This window comes from Physeter macrocephalus, chromosome 9 (assembly GCF_002837175.3).
Source record: "Physeter macrocephalus isolate SW-GA chromosome 9, ASM283717v5, whole genome shotgun sequence".
Lineage (NCBI taxonomy): Eukaryota > Metazoa > Chordata > Mammalia > Artiodactyla > Physeteridae > Physeter > Physeter macrocephalus.
Genome location: NC_041222.1, coordinates 43331776 through 43342627, shown reverse-complemented (window position 1 = coordinate 43342627; position 10852 = coordinate 43331776). Strand labels below are relative to the sequence as shown.

At 40.5% G+C, this 10852-nt stretch overlaps 1 protein-coding gene across 2 annotated transcripts in view; it reads left to right on the top strand.

The window, feature by feature from the left end:
- Positions 1 to 10852, top strand: part of PGM5 (phosphoglucomutase 5) — a 188446-nt gene that overhangs the window by 68929 nt on the left and 108665 nt on the right. The gene's annotated exons all lie outside the window — the stretch shown is intronic.

Here is a 10852-nt window from a genome sequence, read left to right as displayed (position 1 = left end):
CGCGGGCCTCTCACTGTCGTGGCCTCTCCCGTTGCGGAGCACAGGCTCCAGACGCGCAGGCTCAGCGGCCATGGCTCACGGGCCCAGCCGCTCCGCGGCATGTGGGATCTTCCCAGACCGGGGCACGAACCCGTGTCCCTGCATTAGCAGGTGGACTCTCAACCACTGCACCACCAGGGAAGCCCGCTTTGTGTCTTTTTTGAGATGGCCCTTTCCCCTCTTGTGAGAATTCTGTCAGGGTCTGACATTGTTTGGAAATCCTTGTTCTGCTGAGTGCTAGCCCTGCTGTTACAATCAGATTCCAATCAGGTTGTGATGCTCCGTACTGAATGGTGCGGCTGCTTTTCATCTGTAGTCCCGGCTAATGATAGTTGCCAAATGCATGGAAAGTGCCTTGATTCCAGTATTTGGAGCTGTCACTCCTTGCAGACTCGATCAAGTTACCATCCAGCACTTTGTGCAAAGGTACACCAGGAGGAATTCCAGATATCTAATGGGATTGGCCATTCCTGCCTTACTGGTGACAGGCATAGCCCAGCCCTCTGGGACTCTGGGACTCTGAAGACCCTGAAGCTCTGTTACTCCCAGAAGCAAACCTCTGAGGTGTGGTGTGTTCCAAACAGAGACAGAGCTGCTTTGTTGTCTGTGATTTTGTGGGTCAGGGAAATAGTTAGAAATAGGTCACATCTGAAGAAAAGTCCTCTAACTGTGATTTTGAGTACAAATGAAGGAAATGGATCTCTTTGAATTCATGCAGTAGGTCACAAGATTCATATTATCTATGAGGAAAAAGAACAACCTCACTGACCTTGAGCTTATTCACTTACAATGCCTGCAGATTAGATATGACTTAGGTACCATGATGTATTTCATGAATATTATTATATCACATGGGGAAATGGGGAGCACTTTATAAGCAGTCATGCACTATACAAATTATTGCCATGATGAATTTTTCTTAAAATGGGTAACTTGAAAGCATAAAGTTGATTAAGAGAGGCTGTTGCCTGTGATTAACTTAATATAGCCTCGTTTATTAGTGTGTGGCCAGATGTGGTGACTTAAAGCCTAGAGATTTTACTTTGCTCACCTGTGACCTTCAGGCACTCATCAGTAGGCAGAAGATAAAGAGCCTGCTCTTGGTGCCTGGAGAATCCAGGACTTAGATCTAATTCTGCAGTGTACTAGTTAGATAACTTAATCTCTCTAAATTTCCTCATTTGTAAAATGAGGCTGTTAATACATGAATTGCCTCATGTGGTGGTTGTGAAAACTAAAATTAAAATGCATGGATGGTTTTGAATGTGCTATGAAACAGTGGAGTGTTATAGAAGTGTAAGGTATTATGATGATCATAGAAGCTTTGAAAGAAGTTATATTAACTTGGGATTCCTGCTTTGGTCATGGATGGTTTCTTCTCTGGAAGGCAAAGCTGAGGAAAGATAGATGAATGAATAATGTGTGTGTGTGTGTGTGTGTGTGTGTATGTGTGCATACATGTACACACGTGGGTGCCTGTGTCCTGGTCATCTTCACTTTTGCATTAAATCCATTCACTGCTTTTCCCCTCTTTGGCCCTACATCTCAGGGAGCTACGTTTCCCTAGGTTTCTGACTACTGCCAGCTTCCTAACTCGCCCCAGAGGTGAGGAGCTAGTTCCTTTTGAATGGCTGCAGCGTCTGGACTCCTCTTGTTGCCCCTGTAGCCCTGAAGGTTGTGACCATTTCCTGATATTGCAGATCTCTGATGGTCTCACTCTCTTCTGTTTGGCTGCTTACTCCTCTAGCTCCTGGGTAGCTGATTCTCCATATTAAATTCCTACTGCTTGAAATACCTAGAGTTGATTCTGCTTTCCTGATTGGACCCTGGCTGATACAAGATATTTGCTTCACAGGTGGATATTAGATTAAGACATGGATACCAGCAATTTGTAGTGAAGAAAGATTATATAGAATTTTAAATGAATATTTAGCAAACTTATAGGTCTGTAAATTTGGTTACCCTATTTTAAAACAGGGTACCGTGTTGAGTGTACCCTGAATCTGCTTGAAGACAATTAAAATAAGCAGTTTAGCAAAGTTTGGGATCTAATATTCTGGAGCAGAGTTTTTGAAAATTTAGTTAACAAAAGTTTTTTCCTTTAAAATCCTTTTTTAAAACTTAGAGTAATCAACCAGATATTTTACGGTGCCTGAGTTTGCCAGATCTCAGCTTGGGTCTATAAATTGGGATAAGAGCTATATCATCATGTAATAAACATGAATGAAATAAAAACTCAAGCTTGATTTTACAGAAACCATGCTGAGAGAGGTTGTAATCTAAATCTGGGTTCATCAATATTGCATTTACATACGATTAATTCTGAGTTCCGCTTATATGTTATCCTATATATTTGAGTCATTGTGTCTGTATAAAATTAAGGATAGGATATAATTTCCCAAGTTCTTAGTCATGGAGGATGGGGATGATTTTAAATGACTGTGTTGTACTATGTGATTAATGGGCTTTCCGATTTCAAAAGGCAGTTGAAACAGCATGTAAAGAATTCTTTGAATCTTAGAAAGTTAGGCAGTTCTACATTTGTTTTTTTGGCCCTCAGATCTTAACATTTCAGATACATCTGGGAAAAGACTTAAACATCTGTATTGAGGTTCAGAACAAGTATGAGAGTCAAGTGATGTGTTTTAACTTAGTTTACATTGTCCATATTAGGAATGAAAATGAGCAATTAAAGGCTGTTGATTAAATGATCAAAACACCAAACTTTTAAAGTATAAGTGTGTAAAAGAAATTACTCCTAACCTTATTTTAAAACATTGTACAATGGGTTTCCCTGGTGGCGCAGTGGTTGAGAGTCCGCCTGCCGATGCAGGGGATGCGGGTTCGTGACCCGGTCCGGGAAGATCCCACATTCTGCGGAGCGGCTGGGTCCGTGAGCCATGGCCGCTGAGCCGGTGCGTCCAGAGCCTGTGCTCCACAACGGGAGAGGCCACAACAGTGAGAGGCCCGCGTACTGCAAAAATACAAAACAAAACAAAACATTGCACACTGATTATAATTTTTTTGAAGTTTAAAGCAGGTTGTCCGGTACCTTCATACTGTAAGTACTCAACAAATATGTGTTGAGTGAATAAACCACAAATAGAATTAAGAATGGGATATACTCCTGCCAAATCACTGAAGAAAATATAAAGCAGTAAAATTGAGTCACTATAGCAGTAGACAGAATTAGCAAACCAGTATGAAGTACAGAAAGTACAGAGCAAGATGACAGAAGGAAGTCCCTGATTTGTGTCCATGTATGGATTATAAATGTAAATGAATTAATATATCTTTTTAAAGGACAAAGACTCTCAGAATGGAGTTTAAATGGTTGAAAGTAAATTGTTAGGCAAAGATATATAAAAAATTAGGAGAAAAAAAGAAAGAAAAGCAAAAAGCAAGGTAAGAAAACGATCAAGTAATGAAGATCATTTTTATTGTTTTAAAATAGCTTTCATAAATATTTATGTATTAAGTATCAGCATCAGAATATATAAATATTCTTAAATATGCAATAATTTTTTTTAGAAACTCTATAGAAGTGAGAAAATTTATTGTAATTCTCCTAACTTTTGACAGAATAAGTAAGAGGAAAAATCCCCAACAACAATAAAATAATGATTTGATGACTTGACAAGGTATTTAATAACATCAGTTGGTTCCAATATGTCTGTATAGGAGGGTTTTAGTCATCATAATCTTTTCGGAAGGGGTCTAGAGGAATTGTCTTGAAACTCCATTGGCACAGTAAGGACTCAGTTTTTGTTCACGTTTAGTTAAGTTATTGGGAGGGATTGAAGGAGATAATGAGGGTGGGGCAAAATTCCCCCCCCCTCCCCTCTTGGTAGCACACTGATCCTCAAGCTTCTCTGTATGCCCTGTTGCTCCCTTTTCCCCATTTAGGAGAGTAAAAAAGGTAAACATGTAGATGAGGTAATTAAAGGAAATAAAATAAATTAGCATACTGATAGGACAATCAGTAATAGGATAAAAACATTCTGAAAGGTAAAACTATTTTAAAAACATGCACAATAATTTGAATTTAAGAGTAGCAAAGCTCTTAGGGTGGCAAAGCTCCTTTGAAGGGAGAGGGCTCTAAGGAGCAGGACTGCAAAGCTTTGCAGTCACGATTTGAATCAGGAATAATATGGGAATGGTAACAGTTTCAGGCAGGCCATTTCTCTCACTCTCCCTTTTCTTCAGGGGCTGAGGTCCTTGGAGATCCATTAGCATTCCATGAATTAATTAATAATTCTACACTACACTTGGAGTGGGCGAAGTGTGGTGTGCAGATACATAATCCTACCTCCTTCTTCTCTTTCTTCTCTCCTTGCCATGGGAGGAGCAGGAAGTGGATAGGGAAACAGGACAGCACTGGGGAGACAGAATTAACCCAGATGGGGAAGATGGGGCTGAATTTGAGGAGGCTGAGTTTTATTTTCAAACTCATCCAGATATCACTGCCGCCATGTCCCTTGACAAAATTAGAAGGAGATGCAGTTTGTGGCCGTTTCTCTACTAACATCATTTCAGAACTCCTCACTCCTCCCTCCCCAGATCTGCCCTTCAGGCACTGCTGACCTCATGATGAACAAGGAGGGCGAAGTGTCTGAAATTTTTCCCGTGTGGAGCTCTTGACAAAACCGGAGATGTTCAGCAAAGACAAGACTCAGCTTTGTAATTCCCACAGTGTTTCTCCACAACACTGCTCGTGAGAAGTGTTAATTGGTGTTCCAAAGCAAGGCAGAGGGGTTCCACAGACAAAATAAGTTTGAAAAGGGAGGAAATAAAGATAAATAGAGTTTTTTGTTTGTTTTTAAAAAAACTTTTCACAGCCTTTAACAGGTTGCTGTGATTCTCCAGTAGAGGGATAAAGAATGCAGTTTTTCCCAAACTTATTTGAGAAAAGAACCCCCAACCCAGGTGTACCTATTAACATCTCTTAGGAACTAGGGTTCCTTGGGAATCACTTGGGAGAAATCTTAACCTAAGCCACTAAGTGGAAAACCAATGGGTTTATTCTGTATTTAATCAGAGGGGAGATGCTGGTAGAAGTTTTAGGGAGAGACAAAATTTAACTCAATATAAGAGAAACTTTAATTATTAATTCTGCTCTGCAAAGGAATTAAATGGACATGCTTGAAATGGAAGCTCTGAAACCCACAGAAGCTAGTCAGCTCCATTGTCATAGATTTTACAGGAGGGAGGTTGAAATATTTAATTTTAAAGATCCCTTCCAAAATCTGACACTCTGATTTCAAGTTGCCCTCCCTACTCAGTCATGTCTTCTGATGTACAAAATTGACCTTCTTCCCTCTTTATCTGAAATTAATGTTATTATGTGATTAAACATATTTCTAGCAAGGCAAATTTTATATAAATCTCATTTCATTTGCTGTTCATTAAAAAAATGAAGTTTCTTATTCCAAATAAGTAATTAAATTTTAATGAGAGATCTGTTTTTTGAGGATTTTTCTGTATGCTCTTTGTGGTTAAGGTCACCTCATCCTGTTTTCTGCCCTTGGCAGGCAAAGGGACAAGCTTAGGAACAATCCAGAGTATCAGAACTTCTACAGCAGTGAGAAAAAAAAAGAGCAAGAGGAAGGCAAGAGAGGCAACTCCCTTGATGACATGGTAGAAACATCCAAATAGCTACGTTGTTTTCAAAAGATGACAGGCAAGGCTCATGGTGACAGTGTCCCATATGGTTAATGATGTCATAACAATCCAATCCACCATGAAAGGGGGAGAGGTGAAGTGTAGAGTAATGCAGATTCCAAGGTACTTTGCTGGTAACAGGAGTTGTGGAAGCTTTCAATTGTGTGTGTATCTTAGAGCGAAGTGGGCTTGGAATTTTGCAAATGTATATTTGATATTACACTCCTTAATATACATAATGGAGAGAGAAAATCAAGAGCATACTCTCAGAGAATGTTGGGGTTGAATCAAATCCTATCCTAAGCATTGTCCTATTTTGCAGTTAAGATAACTAAATTCCAGAAATATTTTTAATAGAGTTCAGCTCAGTGCTGGACATTCAGGTTAAAAGATTGTCTGCTTGGCATGTGGGAGGGAAACCATCTTGAAGCAATTGTATTCCTTGGTCAAACAGTAAGATAACACCTTAGCAACTTTTATTGGCTTATAAATTAAAGCAAAGTTTTAACTTTCACTGCAGTAAAACCAGGACACAAAAAAGGACAAGGGATGCCCAAAGTGGCTTTCTACAACTGGGATCAAGATGAATTGTATTGAAAGAAGACTAGGATTCTCATTTTCCTGATTTTCAGTTTTAGATAAAACAAGAAACACCTCCTGGTTCTCAACAAAGTTGTTTATTGCTGTTATTTGATGTGTGAAACCCCGCTATGCTACTCTAGATATATTTTTAAAATTAAATTTACTACTGAAAGCACTTTAAATTATTTAAAGATGTATATTGGTAATTAAAAACTAGCACATATTTCACCTATACTAGCCCAACAATTATTTGCATTTTCCAGAAACAGAGTAATATAATGGAAAGAAAGACTTTGAGAGTAGATGTCTTTCTAGTGTTTTAAGTTTTCTATTCTGACCTTGGACAAGTCACTTATCCTCCGGAGCTCCATTCCTTAGGCATTAAAAAAAAAAGTGGCTTCATAATCATACTACTTATTTCCCAGGGTTGTTGGGAGTATCCAGTAAGAGAATATGTAAAAGCAGCTTGCAATTTTCAGGTTCCTTACACATCTGTGTAATCACTTTTAGTTCCTTTCTGGTCTTTGTTTATATGTAAATGGTTCCAATCACAGTACCTTATACAAATTTGTGTTCTACTTTTTACATCTAACATTATGTTGTGCTGTAATTTACTAGCTTTTCTTCTAGTGATGGACATTTAAATGGTTTACAGTTGTTCCCTATTATAATAATATGGTGAAAAACATCTTTGTACATTTAAGCTTTTTTTTTGACCAGTTGCTTGGGACTAGTTCCAGAGGAGGGATTATGGAGTCAAAGTGAATGAACATTTTTTAATCTATCCTGTCTTTTGAGCTTTTCCTTTCATCCAAATACCCCTCCCTTTGGTAACTTTCCTAGAATGTCAGAATGCTTAAATGCCCTCTTGAAAGCAGCCAGCAGGATTCAGAATCTGCATTTGGTGGCCGTATTTCCATATTCAAACTCTATCAAAACGATTCAACTATAAGGCCTCCCACTAGACTACTTGGTCCTCCGGGGCAGGACTGTGCCTTAATCATCTTTGCATCCTAGCGTGGCCTGGCCTGTCATAAGATCTCAATGAGTGACTGTTCAGTGGAAATAAACCGAGCAGGTGGCTAATGCAGGATAGGCTCCTTACAGTCACCTGACTTGCCAAAACATTCATTCATCAAAGAGTTGTTAAAAATGCCAGACACTGGTGCTAGAAACTGGAGCTAGAGAGGCAAATGTAGCACAGGTGGCCTTATTGCCCTAAGAGCAGAATTCCCGGTGGGGGTGGAAGACTTTGGTCTTCAGTCTGCGAATTCCCCAAGAAGGGGTTAAAGGGTGGAGCTGGCCTGACCCATGTAACATGATTTCAGGGAAGGCTCTTGCTCTGGTCAAATATTTTAATCATTTCCCCCTAATATCCGTCATTCTGTAAGCAAGATCTTGTTACAGAGGTTGAGATGACAGAAGGGGCCTCTGCTGTGTTGCTTGATAATCATATCTTGTGTCCGAGAACTCCGGACTCTGCTGTAAGAGCCAGGCTGTGAAAACAGAGTTCCTTGACACAGCAGGGCTAGGGAGGGTTTCCAAATCCCCTCTGGAGCAGAAAATCCCTATTTGATCCTATTGAGCATCATACGGCCACCTGCTGTGGGCAGGGATGCTGGGGGTCTCTGGCCAATTCAGGGAGGATCAGAGTGCGGAGCTTTTGACTTGTATATGAATAAGTCCATGTCTAAATATCATGTGTATGCCACTTGCTTATTGCTGGAGAATTTTGATAAGGGGAGTAGAAATTGATACACAGTTCGGAAAAGTTTGCCTTGGCCTCAGACTCTGGGTTGTTTTGCAACTGATTCCTCCGGAGTCTCTGTAATTTATTGAAGGCTGGCTGAAAGCCAATCTTGGGTCTACTCTTAAGCCTCTTGTAGTGTTGGCTCAGCTTAAACTCTGAGGGCAGAGATTGTCAAAGACAGCAGCTCTGCTCCAGAATTCTAATTACTGTTGTTTTCTGTGGAAACCCTCAGGGAACTCTGATACAGTTTTCAGACCCCAGATTGTTTCATGTTGGACATCGCACTATTGAGCAATGACTTGGAGTTCTCTTTATGAGATAGAACATTGGGGCTTTCCTTTTACAATATTCTGTTAAAGAGCTCCCCAATTTTGGCTAAAAATTATACACTTTATTATGCTTTGTAGTACAGTCATCTGTAGAGTTTGGTAAAAATAAATGCACTGGACCTCACATACAGATGAAACTCAATTTGACAATATTTATTAATGTTCTCATTTGACCAGGAAGATGTTATTTGCCCAAGATTGTCACTTAACCAATTGGGACTAAACAGTTTTTTCTATGTTTCAGACGGAGTATTAACGATCTGCAAGTTTTAAAAGTCAAAAGGGAGATGGATCTAGCACAGTTGTCTTGCGTGGGGTATGGGTGGCAATTTCTTACGTGCAGATGTAGTTAGAGGTTTGGTAGGTGTTTGATTTACTTTTGACCACCCATAGATGATTTCTTTATCCCAAATTTATATTAATGAGCAAATGCTTTCAAACTTTTTGATTTCAGCTCCTATTTCAAAAGTACCTGTGCGTATTCTTTGCTTTGCCCCTGTTGACTGGCTTTCAGGCAGGCGTGCTAATTCCTGTTTCCCCTGAGCGAGGATCACATCTTGTGTTTCGGCTGCAAGCTAACAACCTGTCAGGAGTATGGAAATATAGATCTGGAGTTTGTGATTATGCGTGGAATCAGGATTTCCAGGAGTGTCTGTTAGAGGACACTCTGCGCTGTGCTTCTCATTTCTTAATGTTGGCTCTTAATGTTAATTCAAAGCAGCTGCCGGAGACCCAATTTCCCCTGGAGGTTGCTGTCTCTGTCTTTCACATTCCGCAACCTTACATGCACAGAAATCCGATGCAACTGGTGGAATTTCTCTGAGTATTTGTGTTCTGGAGAACGATCCCCACAATTCAGATTTCCTGCATAGACTCATTGTCACATAACTGGGGAGGTGGAATCCATGGTGCAGGGCTGGGTTCAAATGCCAACTCCATTGCTTACTAGCTGCGTAGTCTTGGACAAATCTTCTAACCGTTCTGTCCTTTGCTTTCCTCATCTGCAAAATGAAGATGAACATTGTCCTGGTTTAGGTTTATCCAGTGGTTCAAGGTATATGGATAAAACACTCTAGGGTCTGCTTCAGTAATTGTTCTGTTGCAAGGATTATACCAGTCTTGCTGCAAGTATTATATGAAATGATAATCTAAAACATTTAGGGTCGGAAGAGCCAGGCATGAGGCCTCTGCACATAGCCCTCCTATGAGCAAGAGAAACCCGACTAAGCACAAAGGAAAAAAGAAAGCCATCTCAGGGCTGTGACTATTTTCACGGCTACTGTTTTCCTCTGTGGAACCCTGCCTTTGCAGCAAAACAAGGAAGAAGCAGGTGATTCTAATGTGTAGCGCAGAAGGACAGCCACTGCAGGGCAGCTTCTCCAACTCTGAAGGCACTCCAGCTGTGTGGCTGACAGGGTCTTGGTGCTCTGGCTGGGTGTCAGGCCTGAGCCTCTGAGGTGGGAGAGCCGAGTTCAGGATATTGGACCACCAGAGACCTCCCGGCGCCACATAATATCAATCAGCGAGAGTTCTCCCAGAGATCTCCATCTCAATGCTAAGACCCAACTCCACTCAATGACCCGCAAGCTCCAGTGCTGGACACCCCATGACAAACGACTAGCAAGACAGGAACGCAACCCCACCCATTAGCAGAGAGGCTGCCTAAAATCATAATAAGGTCACAGACACCCCAAAACACACCAACAGGCCTGGTCCTGTCAACGAGAAAGACAAGATCCAGCCTCATCCACCACAACACAGGCACCAGTCCCCTTAACCAGGAAGCCTACACAAGCCACTGAACCAACCTTAGCTACTGGGGGCAGACACCAAAAACAATGGGAACTACGAACCTGCAGCCTGCAAAAAGGAGACCCCAAACACAGTAAGTTAAGCAAAATGAGAAGACAGAGAGATATGCAGCAGATGAAGGAGAAAGGTAAAAACCCACCAGACCAAGCAAATGAAGAGGAAATAGGCAGTCTACCTGAAAAAGAATTCAGAGTGATGATAGTAAAGATGAGAAATTAAAACCTTTACAGACAAGCAAAAGCTAAGAGAATTCAGCACCACCAAACCAGCTATACAACAAATGCTAAAGGAACTTTTTTAGGCAGGAAACACAAGAGAAGGAAAAGAACTACAATAACAGACCCAAAACAATTAAGAAAATGGTAATAGGAACATACATATCGATAATTACCTTAAATGTAATTGGATTAAATGCTCCAACCAAAAGACATAGACTGGCTGAATGGATACAAAAAGAAGACCCATATATATGATGTCTACAAGAGGCCCACTTCAGACCTAGGGACACATACAGACTGAAAGTGAGGGGATGGAAAAAGATATTCCATGCAAATGGAAATCTAAAGAAAGCTAGAATAGCAAATCTCGTATCAGACAAAATAGACTTTAAAATAAAGACTATTACAAGAGACAAAGAAGGACACTACATAATGATCAAGGCATCAATCCAAGAAGAAGA